This window comes from Vulpes lagopus, chromosome 11 (assembly GCF_018345385.1).
Source record: "Vulpes lagopus strain Blue_001 chromosome 11, ASM1834538v1, whole genome shotgun sequence".
NCBI lineage: Eukaryota > Metazoa > Chordata > Mammalia > Carnivora > Canidae > Vulpes > Vulpes lagopus.
In genome coordinates this window covers 59,405,124-59,430,674 of record NC_054834.1, presented here as the reverse complement: position 1 = coordinate 59,430,674, position 25,551 = coordinate 59,405,124, and the positions used below count along the sequence as shown (strand labels likewise).

Sequence of the window (25,551 nt, the reverse complement as noted above, 5' to 3'; positions counted from 1 at the left end):
CCATAAAAGACTATGGAAAAAACTGAAAGAGGAAAATAGAGAAGAGGAAGAAGAAGGAGAACAAACAGAAAGCCGAGTAAGCCAGACACTAGGACATTTCATCTACCTGGGCACCAGTTCCTGGGTAATACAATCAAGGCCATGGATTTAGTCTGACAATTAATGCAATTCCTTTCTATAATTCTATTCTGTAGCTGATGCCAGACTCCATAACACAAGATTGTGTGAACAGAACATGGAAAGGGTGCAGGCACCCCTCAGCCCTCCGGAAACATGGTCTGCAGGAAGGAAGGGCCAGAATCATTTTCCCATGTAAACAGGCCAACTCCTTGGAGGCTCATGTGTTCCTTGGCCAACAAAGCAGTCAAGGATTAGGATGGTCCTGTTACTCTGTTGAAGTGAAACTATGTTTCAACATAATGCTTCCTTAGCTTAGCTTAGTTTAGTTTAGCTTAGGCAGCACAAAAAATTGTTGGTCCATCTCTGTCCTAACAACCACTTCAGGAAGTCACAGAGCTCTCCAGGCAACAAAGGCCCAACAGGAGGAGATGCTGGACTTTGATAATTACCCATATCCTCCTTTGGATCCATCTTTGCATCCCTCTTGCCTCACTCTGGAACCTCATCTTATAGGATGAGGAGGATCATCTTGACAACACTAACAAAACACAGAGTCACACAAAGTCTTAAGGGTTCTATTCCAAGAGGTTTAGTGGCTGTGACTGTTCTTTTAAATGGATCAGTAGACTTAGAGCCCATCTCTTTTTTTCTTTTTTTAAGAATTTATTTATTCATTTGAGAGACAGTGAGAGAGCGCGCGCACAGAAGCAGGAACAGAGGGAGAAGGAGAAGCAGGATCCCTGCTGAGCAGTTGCCCAATGTTGGGCTGGATCCCAGGATCCCGGGATCATGACCTGAGCCAAAGGCAGATGCCTATCTGACTGAGCCACCCAGGCACCCCCTTAGAGCCCATTTCTAAAAACAAAATAAAAAAAAACAAATCTTAAGAATCAGGGAACCAGTTCCTAGGTTAGCTGTAAGAAAACAATCCCCCACCTCCCATCTGTGATTTCACTTTGGAGGAGGGGCAATGGATTGTATTTTCTTGTGCTTGTTTCATTTAGGCCAAAGCGATGGAGAGGGTTGGGAAGACTCCTAACAGCAATGAATAGGAATAAGACAGATTTTCAGATGGGAAGCTAGTCTGTAGGGGGTACGTTGGAGAGGGAGGAAGCTCCTGTTCTTCCCTAGGATCCTCTTCCCATATCTGGATCTGCTTCCTGCCTCGTCTTGGGAAAAAATACCCTCTTCGACAGAAGGTAGCCAGTAAAGGCAGAATGGTACCCAGAACACCAGCTGGCCTAATTCAGAGATTTCTGAATATGGCCACAGATCGTAATCCTCTGGAGTAGCTTTTTCATATACAAATTCCACGACCCAATCTAGGGCCACTGACCCCACAGTGTTCTAGATCATTGCCTATACGTCATCACTGAAGCTGTTGGGGCAGCTGGCTGAGAAAACAGAGTTAAATGAACACATTCTCTCCAGGACACAGGAAGTATAATGTGGGTTATTTATGCTTAGGATTGGTTTGTTTTAGGTAAGACAGACTTATTGGGAATGAATTATCTTTCATTGATTTGACTCATTAGTTAAAACCAGGAACAGGCCTTTTAGCTCCTTGCAAGGATTCAGCAGTTGCTAGAGTGTGGTTCTGATAGGCAGAGGTCAGGGAGAAGAGAAATACGGGCCTGGTAAATGAGGTCATTAGCAATGCCTTAATTATTACCATGTTGGTTTGTCCACATTTGGTTGACCTAGTAATAGTAATAGGTAATGACCAGTAATAGGTAATGACCTACAACATTCTGAATGCTTGTCTAGGAGATGTGGGAGACCCACAGCTGCAAAAGACTGAACGGAACTTGATAAGCTGTGTTTATTGACAAAGATGGTTCTTGCAATGCAATTAACTAAAAAAGGATCTGTTTCCAGAAAAGATGTGGCCACGACAACACCAGAAACAAGAAACTTCCTATGAATCAATAAGAAAGGCAAAGATTATCCAGTAGAAAAATAAGCCAAGGATATTAATTATGCCTATGCATGCCACAAAAAAGGAAATCTGGACGACTTATATAACTATGCAGTGATGCTCAGGGAACTAGAAATAAAAAACAAGACACCCTTTGATACAGACTAGATAATATCAGCTGTAGTGAGCATGTGGGAAAACAGAAACTGCAGTAGAGTGCTGCTGGGGGTAAAGAGGCACAATCGCTTCAGAGAAGATTTGAAACAGGAAAGCAGAAGACGCACGGTTCCATTCCCCAGTGTCTGCCCTACAGAAGCTTGTGCACCTGTGAACAAGGAGACTGTTCCAAGATGTTCACTACAGCATTATTCGTAATGGCAAAAGAAGTAAAACAACTTAACGACTCATCAGTTGGATGTATACATGTCAAAATGATTAAATCTCAAAAAATAATGTCAAAGAGCAAAAGCAAGGTGCAAAAGCATATTGATAGTAAAGGCAACCTATAAAACTCAAAGTAATACTAAATGCTATTTATGGATACATACAGATGTAGTAAATACACAAAATCATGGAGGGAATGTGACATGGATAACATGCCATCTTTAAGCTGCAGAAAGAAGTAAAAGGGAGGGGGCATAGCTTTGACTCTCATTATTCTATTTTCATTTTTGAAATGAGGGACCAAAGAAATTTGAAGCAAATATGGCACAATATGAAATCTGTATTGTGGGCACAAGGATTTCCAGAAAATGATTTTCTTTTCTGGTTGGTTTACACGTTCAGTAATTAAAATTTTTATTTCAAATGAACTTTAAAATAAGAATACACACTAGAGAATTAATGTTTCCATGTGTATTTCAAGAAACTGGATATTCAGACCTTTATTATTGATTCAACTTTACTGATTCGACTAAATAGATGATGACTTGGTGAGTGGTAGAGAGAAGGAGGCAGAGATAGATGGGTGGATGGATGGATGGATGGATGGATGGATGGATGAACAGGTGACTGGATGGATTGACACTAGGATACAGAGATCAAGATAGAAGAAATAAAGGAGCTTAGACAAGTGGAAGTTATAATGAAGTCATATAAAATGAAGTGCTCAGAGATGGGAGTCCAGAATCCCAACTCTGCTACCCCTCCGACTGCCACCTCCAGTAGGGCCACCATGTGAACTACGCAGACAACTATGTGAACGGTGCCCGGTGGAGGGTGCGATGCCCCAGCCCTGACGGCAAGATCCCTTCACTCCGAGTCCTCACTTCTTTACCTGTAAGATGAGCCCAATCGTACCTGCCTCACAGGGTCTTTAGGAAGACTGAATGAGACGCTGTATGTGAAGCGCTCAGCACAGAGCCCAACACACAGTGAGGAGTGAGAATACGGTAACTACTATCCAGGTAGTACCAGGAAAGATGACACCGACTCTAGCAATCGAGAATAGGCTAATGAGGGGATCTCTGGGTGACTCAGGGGTTTGGCACCTGCCTTCGGCCCAGGGCATGATCCTGGAGACCCGGGATGGAGTCCCACGTCGAGCTCCTTGCATGGAGCCTGCTTCTCCCTGCCTTTCTCTCTCTCTCTCTCTTGCTCTCTCTCTCTCGCTCTCTCTCTCTCTCTCATTGATGGATAAATAAAATCTTAAAAAAAAAAAAAAAGGAATAGGCTAATGTGCAACAGTAGCCCTAGCAGCTGTCTCCTTAGAATTAAAAAAAAAAAGGGATCCCTGGGTGGCGCAGCGCTTTGGCGCCTGCCTTTGGCCCAGGGCGCGATCCTGGAGACCCGGGATCGAATCCCACGTCGGGCTCCCAGTGCATGGAGCCTGCTTCTCCCTCTGCCTGTGTCTCTGCCTCTCTCTTTCAAAAAGAAAATGTTTTAGATTTTCCTGGAGGGCACCTCTCTCGGCCATCTATTTCTATTTCTAGTTCGGTCATCTATTTAAGCTCAAAACGTAGTGGCTTAAAATAACAAGAATTGGGGGACGCCTGGGTGGCTCAGTGGTTGAGCATCTGCCTTCAGCTCAGGCCATGATCCGGGGTCCTGGGTTGAGTCCTGGGGTCACACTCCCTTTGCAGAGCCTGCTTTTCCCTCTGCCTAGGTCTCTGCCTCTCTGTGTGTCTCATGAATAAATAAATAAAATTTTTTTTAAAGATTAAAAATACTAATAAGAATTGACTATTTCTCTCGACTCGGCACTTCTCTGGGTGGTCCCTCTGCTTTTCTGGTGGGGTCGCTCATCTTCCTGTCATCAGCTGGGGAGTCACCTGGACGGGAAGGTCCCAGATGCCTCCTCAGGTATCCTGCTCTCAGTACCGGATGGTGGTAAGGTGGCCTCAGTTCCCATCCCCGCCCCCCGTCCTCTGGCCAAGCAGAGCAGCTTCTTCCCTTGGTGGCCTTAAGGTAAGGACCCAAGAGGACAGAGGGGCAGTTTCTTCACCTGGTCGTCTTAAGGCAAGGACCCATGAGGATGGCAATGGGAGCTTCCAGGCCTCTCGAAGCTGGGGCTGGGACCTGGGCAGCTCAGCTTCCACCATATTAGCCCATTCTCAAGGTCAAAACAAGTGAACCGGCCACCAGATGCAAGGGGAGGAGAAACACACTCCACCCCTTGATGGGAGAAGCAGCAAAGCCCTTCCGCAAAAGATTTTAGCAGAAATGGTTGTAGCTGTCTGGGGAAACGATCTGCCACAGAGCTCTTTGAAGCCAGGCAGGGACTGGTCTGGGCTTCTGCATATGATTTATTTAAAAAGAAAAAAAGTCTATGGTTACAAAGAAAAGTTTGAAAACCACTCTGTTAAAGCAAAAGACCAGAAAATAAAAATAGGAGTGAGCCGCACTTTTTTTTTTTTTTTTTTTTTGTCTCCTGAAGAGAAGTCTTCCTGGTGGGAGCAACAGGGTTCCTGAGGAAGCGAGATTTCTCCTCCACTGAGCAGACACTGTAAGTCATATCGATGTGACCAATGAAGATGGTGAACAAGTGACTGGGGGAGGAGAGGAGTGGGTCCCCGCTGGAGCAGGTACCTGAGACCTGGTCTCTGGGCGCTGATGACAGAGTGTGACGCTGGCGTGGAGACAGGCCAGGCTGTCCGGGGAGAGAGGGGTGCAGCAAGGTGAGGCCGTCCAGGGAGAGAGGGGTGCAGCAAGGTGAGGCTGGCCAGGGAGAGAGGGGTGCAGGAAGGTGAGGCTGCCCGGCGAGAGAGAGGTGCAGGAAGGTGAGGCTTCCCTGGGAGAGAGAGGTGCAGGAAGGTGAGGCCACCCAGGGAGAGAGGGGTGCAGCAAGGTGAGGCCGCCCTGGGAGAGAGAGGTGCAGCAAGGTGAGGCTGGCCAGGGAGAGAGGGGTGCAGGAAGGTGAGGCTGCCCGGGGAGAGAGAGGTGCAGGAAGGTGAGGCTGCCCTGGGAGAGAGAGGTGCAGGAAGGTGAGGCCACCCAGGGAGAGAGAGGTGCAGCAAGGTGAGGCCGCCCTGGGAGAGAGAGGTGCAGCAAGGTGAGGCTGAGCGCGCGGGGGCGGGCGGGATGGCACAGAAGGAAGCCAGTGCCGGCAGCAGCAGCAGCTGCTCACATACAGAGATGGACAAAAGGCTGAAAGGCGACACTCCAGCATTCCTCCCTTCCTCTTCCGGGGAGAGAAAAGGAAAAACAAGAAGTCAGCTTTGTCGAAAGAGCAGAGCCTTATTAATATAATTGAACACTAAGGAAGTAATGCCCTGACAACTCAAAAGGAGAGGACAAAGAGGAGCAAAGACAGACGAGAATAACACGGAGCTTCAGACAATGAGCAAGCCGTCCCCCTCTGGGAAGCACGCTCCCGCTCCCTCTGTGCGGGCAGGTGGGCACACAGAATCACCCTCCTATACGGGGCTTTATAATTGGTTTCATTTTATTCCATAGTAAAATGGGTTAATAGTGAGTCCATATTGTGACAACATTCTCTAGCAAATGTCCTAATTAGGAACCCTAACTAGCTTTCCATTATTTCAAAACTGTCCAAATCTGGGTAGACCCCAAAGACCATCTGGAACCTGGACATATGCCCGGGCAGCAAGGGACTGTCCTTCATTAGACCTCTCCATGCCCCACCTATGTGAAAGAGAGAAAGGGTGATGGAGAGTTACATAGTGAATAATCTGGAAAACGGCATTCCCTGCTCAGACATTTGGTTTCATGATTTCAGCTTCTTTGCAATTGGCCGTGTTCATAAAACTTCAAAGGAGATTTTTCTGGTGCTTTGGCTATTGAACATTAACTGGGACAAGCATTTATTCAAGTATGCACTGATGTCTGCCTACATGCGCAGAACACTCATCCAAGAAACAGCAGAAAGTACTGCTACTCTTTATCTTTAAACTATTTTAGTTTGAAAGGGAAGCTTTTTAAAAATCAAGAATAACTTCAAAATCCAGAAGGAGGAATTGCCAATAAAGTAACACCACTCACGTTGATTTATCATTGTATTTCTGCAACCATTGCTTGCTTCAGTAGCTTGTCACTGTAGTGGGTGCGGAGGGGGGTGGGGGTTGTGTGTGGTATTCATCTGGATCTCACATGTCCCATATAAAAAAAAAAAAACTGATATGGATTTTAAAATTCAATCATAAAGCTCCCCCAAGTGGGTAATTTTTAAACTACACCAAGAAACTGGCCATGGTATCTAGGATTGCCAATCAAGACTGAAGTCCCAAATAACGCTGTGAATGGGCAGCAGTGACCTGACTTATCCATCATTTTGTACATAATTTAATAAGATCAGCATCTTGGGAAAAGAATTCTATAAATGCTAAAATGGAGTCTGCAAAAATGCTCCCCCTGGCTTCCTGGGAACTTAACAGGGGCTAGGAGCTGTCTGTGGCTATGCAAGATCTTACCTGGATGCAGGGAAACAGTGATTTACAGCTGCTCAGGGGTGGAAAATCCCCTTGTGGACTCTCTGGAAAAGCTCCCTGGTCCATTTAATTGTGTTCCTTATTCCACTATCTGGGCTGATTATACTGAATTACTTGGCACCCCCGTTAAGCCTGTCACTTAGATTCCAGAACAAATTAAGTTTGTTGAAGCCTTTGCTCTTTCTCTCTATTAAAATATTCATATCTACTCTAACAACCTGATAAAAACTGGCTAAAAGCCTTGATGGTATCCCCAACAGGGAGTGCCATTTTTAATGAACACGCAAGCATCATAAATAAAAAATAACTGGTCTTAATAAAGAATTGATAGAGCAGCTCTGACCCCAGATAGGTGTCAATATGGAAGCTACACACAGCCTTGGGAGTCCCAGCGCAGCAAATGAGTCTCCCAGAGCCTAAAGGCATCCAACCAGCAAACTCAAAACAAAGGCAAAATCAACCAAATTCCTGAATAACTTTCCATCAAATAGTTGGATCTGGTGGGTCTCAATGGGGGTAGATGTAGAGGGTGTCAAGGAAGCCCCTCTGGGGAGTATAAGAGAGTAGGAAGGGGGCGCCTGAGTGGCACAGTAGGTTAAGGGTTCAACTCTTGGTTTCAGCTTAGGTTGTGATCTCAGAGTCATGAGATCGAGCCCCCCCCTCCCTGCCCCCACCATGGGGTTCCACCTTCAGCACAGTCTGCTTAAGACTCTCTCTCTCTTTCCCTGCCCCCTTAAATAAATAAATAAATAAATAAATAAATAAATAAATAAATATCAAGGGAAAAAAGACAGGAAGCCTTGGAGGAGTACAAAAGGGCATACACAGGTGGTAATAACAGTAACAGCTAATGTTACTTGAGCTTTTACCATATACCTACCATTTTCATCCCAACAACCCCACCAAATGGGCAGTATTAACCCCCTATCACAAATAAAATAAATGGAATATATATAAATAGCCTGAGGTTTGAATTCCAACCCAGGTCTGACCCTAATCCCAAGTCCCTAACCACTAAAGACTTTAGAAACAGTAACTTAAAACTCCCAACTCATTCCAATTAGTTTTTGGTAAAAGATGGGACATGAAGTCAGCAATCACAGCATTCAATCTTGCCCCTGGGCCAAGGCTCCAAACCCCCTGGCTGGAATCCTGGCCTCCTCCCGACTATGCTGAGCAGACGGTGTGCTCCAACCCCACCCCGCGGTCCCACAAGAGTGCACAGGACTTGGACTTAGATCCAGAGGGCTCCAGCAAATAAACTAAATATATATTTACACAGCTTCTGGAATTCAAGCAGAACTTCAGCCCTGGCTCTGTCATTTGGGGATTGTGAAAAGCGTTATTTCATCACTCTGAGCCTGCAAACTTGTCCATTCAATAGGAATGACAGTCTTAACTGTTCACACCAGCTCTGTTCCAAAAGAGTTTTGGGCAGCTAATAACACCTACTTCACTGACTAGTGACCATAATAAAATAGAATTTTATTAGCTATTTATGACAACAGCATTTGTTATGACACCCTCTCCATAAAGGATCCAGTATAGCACCTGGCTCACGGTGGGCTGGTCTTCATGCCCCCAGGCCCAGATCGTCCAGCTCCGCAACAAGGCTCCCATGCCCAACCAACCACCCCACCGTCCTAAGGCTCCCACTGCGCTGCTCTCATTCCTCTCCTGCCCTGGTGCCTCGGGATGGGGGTGGAGGGATATAGGACGAGACCAAGAAAAAGGGAGTTGAAACAATCCTAGCTTTTCCTCACTCCTCAAGTGTATTCCCAGAAAAAGTGCTTAAGTAGCCAAAGTATATAGTTGGAGTGATGTCCCCTGCGGAGAGGAGAGGTTTACCTCACTTAATTCTACACCTTCTTTCCAAGTAGTAGGGGCAGGACAGAGAGAACCCTTCCCTGAGGTAGCCCAGTCTGCGACATCCAACAAAAACAGAAGAAGGAGCCTTTCAGTCAAGGGGTGGCATAGGCAGTCCAGACAAGCAAACCTTCTTCTTCAATCATATCATTTTCCTGTTTTGTTTAATTGTAAGTTTTAGACAAGTACCATTTTCTGGAATGCTCACACAGCCAGACTGCATGTCCAAGCCAAGATGTGTAGCCTCAGCTTTCTTATCCATAATACTGAGATAGTGATCAATCATACCTCGTAAGGTGGCTGTGAGGATGAAATAAAATAATCCACATAAAAGACTGGAGGGCACCTGATATATAGGAGGTGCTCCACAATACTTAGTTTTTATTATTGGAGCTAAAATATAAAATAGACTGCGCTAGCTTTGGCACCTGGCTTCTGGTTAGAACACCACCGCTGATGAGAGAATATTCTAAGGTACAAATCACGGGCTTCCAATGAACTCTTAACAATTTGAGTTGTTATGAAAATAAGAGTTACCACTGAATTCTCAATCAGCTGGCTGTTAGGAAAAGACTGCCTTTTTTAAATCAACGCGCAAATGCAGATCACATATTAAAGACAGGATTGCAGCATGCATGATCCTTTCCTTCATCCAATGGGTCCAATGTGATCAATGTTTTTAAATTATATTTATTTATGAGACAGAGAGAGAGAGACAGAGAGAGAGACAGAGAGAGAGAGAGAGGCAGAGACACAGGCAGAGGGAGAAGCAGGCTCCATGCAGGGAGCCCAGGTGAGACTCAATCCCAGGTCTCTAGGATCAGGCCCTGGGCTGAAGGTGGCATAAAACCACTGAGCCACCCGGGCTGCCCATGATCAATGTTTTAAGAAAAGAAAGTATGCCTCTCACAGCACTTGCCAAACGTTTCTTAGGTTCAGGGTAAGAGAACCTTGTCACCTCCAGCCCACACCCCAAAGGCCTTACTCAAAGTCTACATGGCAAGGGACCTTTATTCAGTGACTGCTGACAGCTACATTGCTAGACATATTTTTCTGACTCCAGACTGCTGGGGTCTGGACCTTTGCAAGGGTGCAGCCAAGAGGCCCCACCTTGGTCTCATCTCAGATGGGAAAGGGAAAGGTCAGGGTTCGTCTTGCTCAAAAATATCTCCTCCGTAATCCTACCAATTGGTTTCACTGAGCCTACCAAATTCTCCTCTTAAAAGTGAATACTGCATAAAAAAGAATTCTAAAAGGAGATGCTCAAGAGTGTAACACTGGTTTTCCCTAAGTGGTGAGATTGTAGGTGATTTCGATTTTCTACTTTTTTGTGTATCTCTATTTTCTAGGGTTTTTTATTTACTATGAACAATCAAAAGTTCATTTTGATTTCGATTTTAAGACCTTTCATAGATGAATTAAATACTTTGCATTTGGTAGGAATCCTCTTTAAAAATGAAGAAAAGAAACCACAATGAGGTATCCCTCCACACTCATTAGATGGCTGTTTTTGTTAGAGGTAAAGAACAAGTGTTGACAAAGACAAGAAGCTGGCACCCTTCTATCCTGCTGGCAGGAATGTAAAATGGTGCAGCCCCTTTGGAAAATAGGCTGGCACTTCCTCAAAATCTGACATTAAGTTTCCATATAGCCCACAACACTCTACCTAGGTATGTATTTAAGAGAAATAAAAACATATAGCCACATAAAAATTTGTACACACATAATAGCCAAAAAGTGGAAAAAACCCTAATGTCCATCAGTGAATAAATAGATAAATACAATGTGGGATATCCATACAATGGAATATTATTTGACTGTCAAAGGCAATTAAGTGCTGATACACACTGCTACATGGATGAACTTTGGAAACATGCTAAGTGAAGGAAGTACAAAAGGCCCCATATTATATGAATCCCAGAATGCTGATCAGCGGTTGCCTGGTGTTGGGGATGCAGTGGGGAATGCTGTGGGGGATGGAGGAATGGCAGCTCTTGAATACAGTTTCTTTGAAAAGAGATGATTGAGAAAAGAAAAGAAAAGAAAAGAAAAGAAAAGAAAAGAAAAGAAAAGAAAAGAAAAGAAAAGAAGATGACTGTACTTATTCGTGAATATGCTTAAAACTACTGTGTTATCTACTTTAAATGGATGAATTGTATTTCAGTGATATCTCAACAAAACAGTTACCCCAAATTGAAAGAAAGAAATCCAAGTAGGATGGGATTATTGACTTGTATGAAGAGGCACACATGTGGGAGCTCAGAAGGCCCTGGAGACAGGGAGACCCGAGGGCACCAGAGACAGGGTATGATACGCAGCCAAATGATCAACCTGCACAGACTGGAAAAATCAATCATCCCCATCCTTGGTACAGGCCTGCGCTTCCTCTCCTATACATTAGCCAGTCAATAACCCAGGTGATTCCCTGGACTTACCCTGAGCACTTACCTTACTCTGGACTTACCCTGAGCACTACAAAACTTCTCAAATGAGAAATCAGAATCAGAGCCAGGAATCAGAAACGGACTCCACCAAAATCGCACAATGCCCGCTAACTTAGAGGCTTAACCCAAACCTGGCTGTTCATCAGAATTACCCAGGGAGTTTGTTGGACTCTCTGCTTGTTTTGAAATACAGACTGCTGGGCCTTAATGCAGATATTCTAATTCTATAAGTCTGGGAGTTACTAAGGAAACCTGTACCTTTTAAAGGTCTCCTCCATATTTCTGACCGTAAGCCATAGGACCATAGGAACTATATATTTTATATATAATATATATATGAAGAAAAGAAAAATAAACACACTTTCTAATTTAAAAAAGAAAAAAGCCTTTAGCTTCCATGAGAAGGCAATACGTAGAAACTGCTTAATCATGTTTTTTTAATGCCTAGTGCATACAGCTACAAAACCAGTTTTTAGAAGAATAAAAATACTCATGTCTCCACAACTTAGCAATTCCCAGTGTTAGTGAGATGTTCCAATTGATTCTTCTAAAGTGCTCCTAAACTACTGCTTAAACATCACAGAATTTGAAAGCCGACCGAGACTTGGATATCGCTTCAACTCTCTCACCCTAGAGAAGAAGAAACGTCAGCCACAGAGATGAAGGGTCTTTCCTACCCGGCAAGCGGACCCGGATTAGAGTCCAGGCAGGTGTGCTCATGGACCTGCCTTCTCTCTAACATCACAGGACCGTGAGCTATTCTGCAAAAATAGCTTACACTGAGGTCTTAAGTTGCACTAAAATTAGACTTTGTGGATGTGAAGGAATAAGTCAATACAGAATAACTCAAACTACAGGATCCTAGGTGCATTCTAATGAGAAGGAACCTGCAGCTCAGGGGACCAGAACCTACAACTTACAGGTGACCTAGTTCCATAAACCACAGTGAACCAACCAGAAATGATGCTGGAGGATCCGGACTTGAGGAGGAGCCTTCTGAGAGGGATGATTATTATACCCTCAGACCCAAACCTATGTCCATTGTGAATTACACAGGGGGTGCCCAGGAGGCATCACTGCAGCTGTGGCTACCCTCGCAAAGACTGAATCACACTCAAAGTCCAAACTCATGTCACCTGTATTTGTTTCCAAGGCAGCCACAAAGCAGCAAGGAGCCCTCCGCTGAACCCGAATGGAATGGAATACTGGGTTTGGGTTTTCAAGATGTGTCCCAGGCACGATGGTAACACCCCTGCCAAAGCCCTGCTAATTTCTCCCCTGCCTGCCTCCCCCTGAAACCAGGAAGCCAGAGGTACCCCAGCCAGTGCTCATGTCAGGGCCCAGGCGGCTAGTGGTGTTTTGATTTCTAAGAGTAAGGACGGTTCACTTACAGAAGCCAGGAGTCACTGCAGGAGGCTGCATGCCCAGATTCTCTATATCCTCTCTCCGTAAAGGAACGAAGTAGAAAACCCGTGCCCACCTCTGGGTGCCTAGCTCAGCCCTAAATCTCTTGTGCTCCAAAGCTGTACTTTCACCAAATTGGCAGTGCATTACCCAGATCTGCTTGTTCAGAAGGAACAAGCTGCCTGTGTCTAAAATCAGCAGAAGGAACAAGCAGCTTGTCTCTAGAATGGTACTTACGTGGTCTGCGCAAATTAGCAACAAAGTGAAGAATTTTTGCAAGAAGAAACACGCCCATGTTTTTTAATCCACAGAAATACCTCCTGAGATTGTGTTTCCTTGTCCATGCAAGAAGCTGAAAGGTAAGAGTCAGCTTTCACCAGAGAAAAACCCCCAAAAAACAAAAAAAAGTGATTTGTGAATCAGCATCTGAGACCACAGTGGGCATCCATGCTAGGCACAGTCATTCTCCCCCCCCTCCCCCCGCCGCCTCCGGCTAGAAGGACAAGGACATTTATCATTAGAGGCTCGAGGGGGCCTTCAAGTGACCAGATTCAGGAAGATTCCCTCACAGGGAAGGCCCAACAGGGCCTGAGCTGTTGGAGAAAGGCAAGTACATCCCAAAGCTTCCATCCTTCCCACAATTCTCCTGATCTCAAAGCTTTCTTCTTCTCCTCCTCCTCCTCCTCCTCCTCCTCTCTTCTCTTCTTCTTCTTTTTAGGAAAGGCATTTGTTTGTTGTTCTTTTAAGACTCCCTTTTTAAGTAATCTCTCCACCTAAAGTAGAGAGATCGAGAGTCACATCCTCTTCCAACGGAGCCAGCCAGGCACCCCTTAACCACTGCTTGCTTACGGTGGGCAGTAGGCTGCTGGAAGCTCGGACTCTTCAGTCCTCAGCAAGGCCTCCGAGGCCTCTTCGTGAGGCCCTTTGGGTGACAGTCCCACTGTCCAATGTCTCACGCCTTCCCTGCCGCCACCACCACCACCACGTGCTGCAGGCTGACCAAACAACCATCTGTCCTGATCACTCATCACAGTGCCTGGCACAGACGATCGTGGGCTGTATCCGTGAGTCCTTGCATCTCCCTAAATGAACCATGTTCTTTTCCTTCTCCAGGTCTTAGTCCGAGCTACTCTCTCTGTTGAGCTCTCTTTCCCATTCCTCTAACCTCCTCTATGTTTACGAGAATCAGCTTCAGAGTTCTGCTCACTTGGGAATCATCTTTGACCCTCTCCCTGAGTCCGGTGAGGGACACCCATTACCAAAAAGATCCTGTGTGTGATGAAGAAGAAATGGGACTGGGTTTAACTTTAACATGCACACCCAAATTTACATCCCAAATGAGTGTCATCGCCTTTAAGGAAGTTATTTAGCCACTTCATAAGAGATCAGTTGAGTTTCTGATGCTAGTAATGCCCTCTTCAAAGGCTAAGAAATACATTAAATTTCCCAGGACATGAGACCACAAAGGGTGGCTTCACTTTTCCTACCTCTCAGAATTGAGTGAGTCAAAAAGTCAGGGCCAGAGGGTAACTGGGACATCAACTCAACCCTTCATTTTACAGATGTGGAAACTGAGGTCGGGAAAAGCTGAAGTCATCCCAGAGATCAAATAGGAAGTTAGTGGCAGAGTTGGGACAAGACCTCAGCTTATCTTCAAGCCAATCACACACTCAAGATTTTCATCTTTCTTCATCTTACACTCAGAAGAAAAATCCAGTAACTTCCACCCAACCCCTGCTTTGAATCACATTCCATGTTTTGTTTTGCTCTTTGCCTCACAAGTTAAAGAATAATATTATGCTGAAAATTCAAGTCAAAGGTGGAAGATTGTAAGAAAGCTCCAGATGGTTTCGACATAAGACATGTTACGTCAAGACATGGGATGGGGGGGCATCCCCAGTGAACAGAAACTAATCCCAAGGTTCCGACCAGTCTGTAGTCCAATGGTCTTTGAACATCATTAATTCGCATATCCTTATCTCAATTTTTGTCAGATTTGACCACCACCTTTACATTATTGGCTTATTTCTTTTGACTTACTTTCCTTTCACTCACTTTTTAAAACATAAATAGCTAATTTAACCTCAGTGTAAGCAAAATAACTAACAATCCAAGAAATCATGTGTCTTATAACTTATACTATTTTCCTAGCACATTTAAGATAGACACATAACTATTTAAAGAAAAATTATTCATGCACCACTTAAAATCACTCTGCATACTAATGCTACATAATGCATATTAACATCATAGGAAATTAGCTTTTACTCTAGAACACAGCTGATTTCATCCAAAGCGAAACTGTTTACTGGTGTTCTCGTTAAGTTTCTATTCGGTCTTCTCTACGCACCTATTTTATCTGAAATGCCAATCAGTAGTAGCAAATGCAGATCCCAAACGAAAGCTTATCTTTACACTAATAGCTTTTCTTATCAACCGCTAGATCACTATGCCTTCCACACATTTGATCTGTCACTTTGTTTGAAATAATCCTTTACCCTAATGTTCTTCACTGACTATTAATAAATTATGAACAAACAGCAAAAATAATTACCCTTTCACCTAGGAAAACATTGGTGACTACGACTTAATGGTCTACCAGTGACATACAGCTTTACCCGGCATAATGGATGCAAATGTGTAACAGGATATGGGTAAGTTATTTTCACACAAGCTGTCACTTGTCACACAAATTACATGGGCTTCTTAGCTGTTTAATTCACAGATTTTTTTAAAAAAAAAAAGAAAAAAAAAACAGATTCCACTCACAATACCTGCATTATTCCCAAGCTCCTGGGGAAAGCAGAACCAACCCACGAAACCACCGAAGAATAAAAGACTATGGCAGCTGGACATTTTTGTGTATGTACGAGAATCCTGCTTGGGAGTGGTGGAAATAATGTTGGTTAAAGTCATCGAATGATTCAAAAGTCTTCAGAGGAGGAGAGAGAGACCCACAATTAGGAGCAAAGCCTAAATCTGGTTGCCATATCAGAGCAGGAACTCATGGAGCCAGCCGGGTGGTTTATGGAGCTGCCGAGCCTGGACAAGGTGAGGCTGGTGGGGTGCTGCTGGCGCCATACAAAGGCAGTGCTAAGGTCGGCTGCTTTACATCATCAATCTACAGCAGACAGAGCCCTCGGAATGGTGCTCTCCATGCACATTCCTGAGGAGCAGTGACTGGGGAGCAAAGGCTGAGCAGTCTGTGTTGCCAGGGGGCCCCGGAGCCTGGGGCTGCAGCTGTTGGGCCAGTTTCTGCCCGGGGCTCTGTGACCATTTTAGGAAGCTGGCAAAGGCTTTTGCCAGCTGACCTGGTTTGAGTCACAGCTCTTACATCTTAGAGTTGGCATATTTTACATTTGGCCTCTTTGTAACACACAGTGATGATAATAATAATAATAGCCAATATTGATCCAGTCCTTTGCATGTACCAGGCACTGTTCTAAGCAGTTCTCGTGTGTTCACACATGGAGAATCATAGGAAGTTTGACCTGGAAGGAGCCTGGGATGTTGTGGTGGAAGGAGCCTTGGACGGATGCCAGGAGAAACGAGTGCTTTGACACCTATGACCGTGAGATTTTGAGCAAGGCCTGCCTCTCGCCCAGGCCTCAGTTTTCCCATCTGCTGAGGTGGTCAGAGAGATGAGAGATGATGAATCGTTTTCTAAAGGAATGCCAACTCTGAGCCAGTTGACCTGTTTGGAGCACGAGGTTGAGTGGGATTCTGAGCCAGCACAGCCAAGTGCCACAATCCATCAGCAGTGTCTGCCACCACGGCCACAGGAGCGGGGAGGAAGCCTGTCATCCGTTTGCCATCTCTGACTAGAGCATCTCTAAGGTCCCTTCCTGCTCAAATCACTTGAATTCATGGTTCCGGCCCAACAGTCCCACTAAATGCAATCTCCTTATAAATTAAAAAAGAGAAAGAAAGAATTCGATTTGGGCCCTGGATGCCTCAATTCCGTCATAGAGCATGTGACTTTTACAAGTCATTTCATCTCTGTCTCAGTTTATTCATCTACAGAGTAAGGATAAAAACATTTAACCTGCACAGCTATCTCAGGGATTAAATAAAGGTGTAATGGATGCAGTGCAGTGCTCGGGACACAGCAAATGTTCAATGAGGCTGAAGCTATGACTGGTATTTGCCGCCTCCACCTCCTCCTCCTTCTCCTCATCGTCATCATCATCATCATGTCTATCAGCCCCAAACTGGATTTGTAACATGTTCTGACTCATGATTTGTAATTAAAGGAACATATGCTTTCAACAAAAACTGATTACTCTAACTTTCCTTGAGAAATAAACTTGAGCTCCTTCCCAAGGAAAAATCATTAAAAATCATTTAAATAGTTCATTATGGAAAATTTCACAAACACACAAAAATAGAAGATATTATAGTGAACTCCCCTGGACCCATCACTAAGTTTCAAGTATTATCAATTCATGGCTACTCTTGTTTCATCTAATATTCCCACCCACTCACCCCTCTTTCAGACAACTTGTATTTTTTTTAAGCAGATCCCAGACATGTCATCTGTAAATATTTCAGTATCTATCTTTAAACAATAGAAACTGTTCATTCTTTGTAATTTTAAAAGTATTTGTTAACTGAATGACATGGCAACTGCAAGGCATAATTAGGAAATTATTTTCTCGCATGTCTAATAATATTCCATAAAAGTCACTAACAAGTGTATGCACTTAAAAAATAATAATAATAAGGGGCTGGCTCATGAGGCCACGTGGGAACTGTGGTATGCATGATTTATTAGAGCTACACAAAGTGAGTTATTTCATTCTTTCAGATATTTATGACACCGCTAAAACACTGAATACATCAACATCAGAATTAATCATGAATAATATTTAATTAGTACTTGACAAGGATCAATTTGGCAACTCTTTTTGTTCTTTCTCCTTCCCCCAAATAGAAAAATAGTCATAAACTAAAGTGTTTTATTTTTTCCATCTGCTTCTGGTAAAGCGCATCCCTGAATTGCAAACTTCGTTTGAGATCTCCTGAACTTTCATATACCCAGGTAATTAGACTCAGATGCTGTCCGGCCTGGGATTATAAATCAAGTCTGTATATGTAAGCAGAAAACAGACTGCTCGCACCAAAGTGGGTGTTGCTGTTTCTCACGGACCTGCCCGTGGAGCCAACAAGCCCCATGTCTGCACAGAGAGAGCATCTTTCGTGTCCGGCTCCCATGTCCATGGACGACCCCTTCCCTCACCTCTGCAACGCCCAGGAAGCACTGACTATAAACTGAATTCTTTATTTACAAAAGGAAAAAAAGAAAAAAAGCCTTTGGGACCCTTGAGCAAAAATCCCACCCAGAGCTATGGTAGGAGTTAGAAGCCAGAGGCTAAGGCACACGGAAGGGACCCAGCCTTGACGTCTCTCCGACCAGATCCTTAGCACCCCAGGCACGTGGTGACCCCATTTCCCAGCCAGGCAGTTGTGTTCTCCCACAGCAGGATTAGAACTCTCAACCCATTGTTTTCTAACAACACACGCATTCATTTGGTTTTAACAGAACAGCAGTCTTTGTTTCAGCGGAAGTTGTATTCTAAACCTCAGAGCCAAGGGCTCCTGGGTTTTTTAAGATATCAGAAAGAAAGTGTTAAATGGTTGTTTTAATTTTTTTTTAAGATTTTATTTGTTTATTCATGAGAGACACAGAGACAGAGAGAGACAGAGAGAGAGAGAGAGAGAGGCAGAGACACAGGCAGAGGGAGAAGCAGGCTGCATGCAGAGAGCCCAACGTGGGACTCAATCCCAGGTCTCCAGGATCACCCCCTGGGCCAAAGGCAGCACTAAACCACTGAGCCACCCAGGCTGCCCAATGGTTGTTTTTAATATGGGGTGGGGGCAGTGTTGTTCTAATAGACCCCTTTGGCTTTATCTCTGACTCACAGCCAGCAAAACTAGGGGTGAAATGCCTCCTGGAGACCATACACAGCATCTCAGAAGATCTGGAGACGGGAAGCTGCCTAACACGTGTGTTAAGTGCCTTGTACCACACACAGTACATCCCGCATCGAACCGAGGCCTCCCAACAGCCCTGGGCTGGAAGCATAGGATAGCAACTTTCGGCAGAGAACCCAAAGGCTCGTTGGTTGTATGAGGTTCCAGAGTCACTGAGTTAATGATGCCTACGAGTCAGGAGTCCAGACGCAGGCCCTCCTGAGCCCATAGTCCATGTCTGTACCCTACAGACTGATCTCCTATAATCGATCCTCCAGCTTCGCAACTATAAGAACTAATACGATGGAGCATCATGTGCTGCTAAGTGCATTATATGAATCACCTCATATATTCCAAACCTGTGTAACTCTCAGTCCCATTTTACAGGTGAAAAAAACCCAAGGCTTAGGAAGGATATGCGAGGCGCCCAGCATCACACAGGGAAGTCACCAAACCGCAGGGCCCTCTGTCTTCACATTTTGCTACATCCACCTGAAAGGCAAATTGGACCACAGTACTGATTATATGGCAGGTACGATACCCCGAAGTTCTGGGTTCCCACAGAATTGTAAATACTGCTGAGTGCCTGAGCAGGGCCCCAGGAATTTCACACTATGAAACGGCGTATATAACTAAGAGTTCTAAACCCTCTGACAGAGGACATTCAATGCACACACACACACACACACACACAGCATAAGGACACACACAAAAAATGGGTACAAACTACAGTTGAGTGATTTTCACAACGTGGAGGAATGGTAAGAAGGGAAATGGCCAGAGTTTATCATAAAAAGCGAGGCTTGTAGAAGATATGATTGAGATAAAAATTCTATCTGGTTCTACCCTCCTTGCACCAAATGCTGAAATTCCCTCCTCCGTGGCTTGGGAGATGAGGTCAGTGGATCTTGTTTCTGCTCTACTGACTTTTCCACACACAACCTGATAGCTTCTGGAAACAAACCAATGATTACGAGATCATTAAAGTATGTTATTTTAATTACAAGAGGGTCGTATGAAGAGGGGGAGGAGGGGGCAGGGGCAGGAAACCTGTTAGTGGTCAACCCAGGCACCAGGTGAGAATCTGCTCACCCCGGCCTATCTCACCACCCCTCCCTCCTTCCCAGTCTACCTCCACCATCACAGCCTGCCTCTGGGCCCGATTCTGCTTTTGCACCCACATCAAACTGGGTCAGCCCACTAGAACCTCACGTGTGATGTTTTCCAGATATGCCCCGAGAGGTGAAAAGTTAGTGCATTAAAGCTACGAGCTAAGAGAGAGGCTTGAAATTCAATAGGGCTTTGAAAAGGAAAACGAAAAAAGAATGAAAGTCTAGACTGCCAAAAAAATTAATTGGCATTGTTGTAAAATTGTGTTGCACAGCGAGTGTACAAATATTATTCATGTTAAGGAAAGGGCTGACCTGAGATGTGATTTATAGGCACTTCAAATGCAGTACAGGAAGTAAACGGAAAAATTAGGGTGCAAGGTCACCGAGTAGGCAAGAGTCAACTTAAGGGTAAAGTTAAAAACCTTAGGAAGAGAGCACACAGTTCAGCTCGCCCTATAAATTAAGGTCTGTCCTCACTTTGAAGACATGGAGAAAACTGAATATTAAAGCGCCTATGCTCCTAAAGGCGCTTTCTTCTCAACACGCAAGAAAAGAGGAATGCTCGGCACAGGGTGAGAAATGCCAAAGGGATGTTTCATAAAGAAAGCGAGAGGAGGTTGATGCAATTGGAGATGCAACCCTGCACTCAGCCAGCGATGTAAACAAATGAGGCTGCAAGTAAAAGGGCTCGAGAGGCCCTGGGCTGAGCAAGAACAGGGAATCCCAACTGAGTTTTGTTTTTAGGGATGTGTTGCTTCATTTTTTTTTTTAATTACAATACTCTCAACTGATGTGCACGGTTCCTAAACTTATCAAGGGCCAGGCGGGGAGCAGTGAGGCAGGAAGGGGCTGCAGGGGTGCTGCGCTCTCAGGTCATCTTGCTCCCTGGCTACTCTCTTTTAAATTGGGGGTAGCATTAAACGCTGCCTTTCTAGGATTTTTTTGTTTCTTTCTTTTTTTTTTTTTTTTAAGGGATCGTGAATGTTTCTCAAAGAGCCACTAGAGGGCAGAGCTCGGTGGTGTTCAGAAATTCTTAGCTGCTCACCCCGCCGGGGAGCACCGGAGGCCGAGGGGCCCGGGAGGGGGGGAGGAGCCCCAAGTCGGATCACATCCGCCGGCTCTCCGGCCCCACCCTGGAGGATGCTGTCCCCCCAGCCCTTCCCTCCACCCAAGCCCTGGGGTTCATTCCGCGGTGATTCCTTGGGCAGGTGAAATACCGGGGAGGGGCGCCTTGCTGGATCTGTCCCTAGAGCATGAGGTCTCAGGGTCTGAGTTCAAGCCCCCACCCCCCCTACACACACACACAGCTGGTAGGGAGACTACTTTATAAATAAATAAATTAATAAAATAAAATAAAATAAAATAAAATAAAATAAAATAAAATAAAATAAAATAAAATTAATAAAATAAAATAAAATAAAATAAAATAAAATAAAATAAAATAAAATAAAAAACACTGGGTGAGAAGAGCCCGCAAATCCACTTTGGCCCTAAAGCATCCCTTATTTTTAGTCTCCATTCATTTTTTTTTAAAGATTTATTCATTTATTCATTCATTCATTCATTCATTCATTGGAGACACAGAGAGAGAGGCAGAGGGAGAAGCAGACTCCCTGCGGGGAGCCCGATATGGGACTCGATCCCAGCACCTTGGGATCACGCCCGGAGCCAAAGTCAGAGGCTCAACCACTGAGCCAGGTGCCCCATCCGTGGATTTTAATGTTTTTCTTTTAAGATTTTATTTATTTATTCATGAGAGACACAGAGAGAGAGAGAGAGAGAGAGAGAGAGAGAGAGAGAGGCAGAGACACAGGCAAGGGAGAAGCAGGCTCCATGCAGGGAGCCCCATGTGGGACTCGATCCTGGATCTCCAGGATTAGGCCCTGGGCTGAAGGCAGCGCTAAACCGCTGAGCCACCAGGGCTGCCCCCATCAGTGGATTTTAATAATAATTTCGGGTGTCCTTAAACTCTCCTTGCTGGCTGTTACACCCCACACCCCACTCCCAACAGAGAAAGAGAGAAACGCTCAGAGTTTTCCATCCCAGTAGAATAAGCCTTGAAATATATCCCGTGTTGGCTCTGGCGTTCACTACCTGCATGACCCTGGGCAAATCGATGGGATTAACAACAATCTACGTCAGTAGGAAGGTTGTAAAGATAAAATGAGAAAATACATGGAGAAAATGACTTCAAAATCTGCAAATACAATGATAATGGTCCCTCCCCCACTGCTCACATAAAACAGCCCCCAATGAAAGGACACCCTACGGGGTAGTTTGTTACATGACAGCCTGGTGGGGGAACTGAAATGTGCTTTTTGTAAAGTAATATTTGTTACTCATCATAGTCTAACCGAAATCTGGGTTTGATGACTAATGACCACACCATGCCCAAGCTCTGCACTGTACACCATCCTCCTCTTTGCAGCATCCCACCGGCATGACCATCAAACCTGGCCCATCACTGACTGATTTCTTTTTTCTTTTCTTTTCCTTTTTTTTTTTTTAAGATCTTATTTATTCATTCATGAGAGACACAGAGAAAGAAAGAGAGGCAGAGACACAGGCAGCGGGAGAAGCAGGGTCCCTGCAGGGAGCCCGATGTGAGACTCGATCCTGGGACCCCAGGTTCACACCCCGGGCCAATGCAGGCACTCAACCGCTGAGCCACCCAGGCGTCCCCACCGGCTGGGTTTATTGCTGTTGCAGTGGTGTTTTAGGCCAAGTTCTCTGCCAGGATCTGCCAGGATGGCAGCCCCATATGTGATCACCGGTCATGGGTTCACTTCCAGCAGCTGAGAGCGCACAGCCCACGGAGAGGACGTCAGCAGGGTAGGCAACCCCGTGGCCAGGAAGGTGGAGGAGCATATTTACCACAGTTGCTAGCACTGGAAAAACAAACATCAGTGCTCAGATGCAATACCTACCATGGAGCAACGAGGGTCTTCAGAAAGAGCCCAGGGTGGGACTAGGTTTATTTAAAATCTCCTCCCAGGGCCATCCTTATAATAACCCAGGCAGTGGTTTCTGTAAAAGCCGGATTAGATCACCCTGCCTTGCCTTTTAGAAGTTTCCACAACAGATGGAGGGACACAGCTTTAGAGGAAAGCCGGGCTCACATCCGTCTACATTCATTATTGGCCCTGTTCTCCGAAATGCTATATGTTATCTTGAGCCTGTTTGTTTTTATCTGTCAGAGTGGTTTATTGTTAGGGAAATGCGGTGTCAGCTGTCTCTTCCCCACCATCAAAGCCGCTTCATTAAAGTTAATAGTGTTTGACTTGAAGAGATCTCTTACTGAGGTAACCCAAGAAAGCCCCTGCTGGCTGTTATTTTTCCGGCAGTAAAGGCACCAAATGGATGCAGTAACTGCATTAATCTTTTAGGAAGAAGAAGAAATTTAAAAAAAAAAAAAAAACCTATTGCATGACTCTATCTAGTAGCTGCTTAATAAATGTGCCTTGAATTCATGAGGCTAATGCCACCCTTCGGTTTGGGACAGGGGGCAGAACTCAATGATGACCTGTGTCCTGACTCGGCCGCTCAAGGCTCTGCGGCCTGTAGCTGGTCACTTCCCCATTGTGAACTTCAATTTATTAATCTCAGAATTAAGAGGATTAGATTATAAGGAAGTTTTTTCTTTATTTTTTTAAAAGATTTTATTTATTTATTCATGAGAGACATAGAGACAGAAAGAGAGGCAGAGACACAGGAGGAGTGAGAAGCAGGCTCCATGCAGGGAGCCCAATGCGGGACTCGATCCTGGGACTCCAGGATCGCACCCTGGGCCAAAGGCAGGCGCCAAACCGCTGAGCCACCCAGGGATCCCCGAAATTTTTTCTTTAAACTGGGGAACCCTTTGGACAAAAGTAATCTTGCAATGAAGCTTGATGTATAAAGCAAATAAGAGCAAACTTTTTCTTCTTTCTGGAGAGAAACCAGAAGTCCCACCTTCTCAGCGTATCCACCTGCCTCCCTACTGGCCTTCATCTACACCCATCCTCGTCCCATCCCCAGGGGTCCCGGGCAACCTTTGCAGGCTGCCCCCACAACCATCTGAAATCTACTGGCCCGGAAAGAATGATCTTTAAGGTCTTATCTGCTTGGAGTCTGGATTCTGTGATTAAGCAACTGGAGTCAAACCACATGAGGACAGTTTCTAATTAATGTAATAACTTCATGAAAGTCTCTGCTCAGGGCCCCAAAACATCGAACTGTCTCGGTTTGGCTTTGTTTTCGATCTTCTAATCACGGCTTTCTATTGCGTGCTGTCAAATTTCCCTTCACCATTGGAGGAGTTGGGTCTCAGGCAAGCACTCCGTCACCTCCGGGTCATTGTCACTTAGGGCCAGTTAGTTCAGTTTCAAATGTCAGTGCGACTCAATTTAAACCTCATCACCTCCCTCCCCGGCAGAGCAGGCTGCAGCTGGGAGTATGACTCTTCGAAATGCTTCCTCACCCGATGGGCTACCCTTTTGGGCCAGAAAACCAGCAAGAGAGTCAAACCCAACAGGCCTTGCGCCAGAGCGTGCACCTGACCACGACAGACTTGGGCATCCTGGCCACATCTGCCAGCGCACGTGCAGGCTCCGTGGCAGCCAGCCCCTCAGCGTCCTGCCTCCTCCTCCAGTCTTGCCCTCTGCTAAGCAGGCCGGGGGACAAATCTGCAAGGCCGCTACCCAGGAAGATGTCCAGTAGGGAACCTAAAGCCAGTTTTCCCTTCTTGCAAGCAAGAAGGGATTTCTCCCCTCATTTAATTTGTTGAAGGAATTACCGCCCCCCCCCCGCCCAAGGCTCTGTTGCTCCAAAAGGCTGCAGCCAAGAAGACTTGCCCTCTCTTGCTTCCCCCATAACCGCCAGAAAAGGCCTTCAGGATGAGAAAGAAAGTTTGAATCAACAATTGGAAGTAGGAGGACCTAGCAGGCTGCCCCATAGTGGGGGAGGGGGGTGGTAAGGGAAGGAGCAGGGGGCACGCTGTCATCGGCTTTCTTTAAAATGTTGCATCTGCAACTACGGTCCTAGCTGCCAAATCTAATACCACAGAAAGAAATCCCACCTCACATCCTGTACACATGTCCTACTAGGATATCCACCAGATTCGATTTGTATTTATACATGTGGTTCAGACTTGGATGGGTACCAGCCCAGTACACCTGCGTAAAACTCTAAAGAATCCCAAACCACACATTTAGTTTTATTTTTTGGCCCAAGTCTCTGAGGGGGAATATAAAACGAGAGCAAAGAGAACTATTCTTTCCTTCCTTCCTTCCTTCCTTCCTTCCTCATTTAGCTCTGTCTATGGAGCCTTTCCTTACACCAGGCAGGTGCTAGGCACTTGCGTGAGGCCATGGCAAATAAAACATGTCCTTTGCCTGGCCATGGTTACCCAAAGCCACAGAAATGATTCCACTTTTATGACACTTTAGCATGGTTTTTCCAGAAGCTTTTATCCCCAGCAGCTCATTAAGATCCTCACAATAACCACAAAATGGTTATGGTGGATATAATCACTGTGTTACAACGGAGGAAACAGAAATAGAGCAGCGTTAAGTGACTGGTCCAGTCCCACAGAGAGTTAAGTGCATCTGACTTCTGGTCCCTGGCTCTTTCTGTGTGACCAAACTGTACCCGAATGTATCCTGTGTTTCCCCATGATGACCTTACAATGACTGTACATTCCAGATCTTCCAGGATCCTTTCAACTTTAAATATTCCGTTCCTTTGTCTTCCAAATTTTGCTTGTCAGACCACTTGAGCTAGTTCTGAAAATAGTCATTTATACCAATTTTAGGTTTGAAAAAACGTAGCTCTCTCTTTAGCTTAAACGG

At 45.1% G+C, this 25,551-nt stretch overlaps 1 protein-coding gene across 7 annotated transcripts in view; it reads right to left on the bottom strand.

The window, feature by feature from the left end:
• LOC121471311 overlaps positions 1 to 25,551 on the bottom strand; it is a 172,589-nt gene that overhangs the window by 136,674 nt on the left and 10,364 nt on the right. Inside the window, exon 1 of one of the 7 annotated variants that reach the window (XM_041721876.1) lies at positions 12,626 to 12,644. The exons of the other annotated variants lie outside the window; for them this stretch is intronic. The gene's annotated coding sequence lies outside the window, so the exon portion shown is untranslated. Of the gene's footprint in view, positions 1 to 12,625; positions 12,645 to 25,551 lie in introns of those variants that run through there. 7 annotated transcript variants of the gene reach the window in all.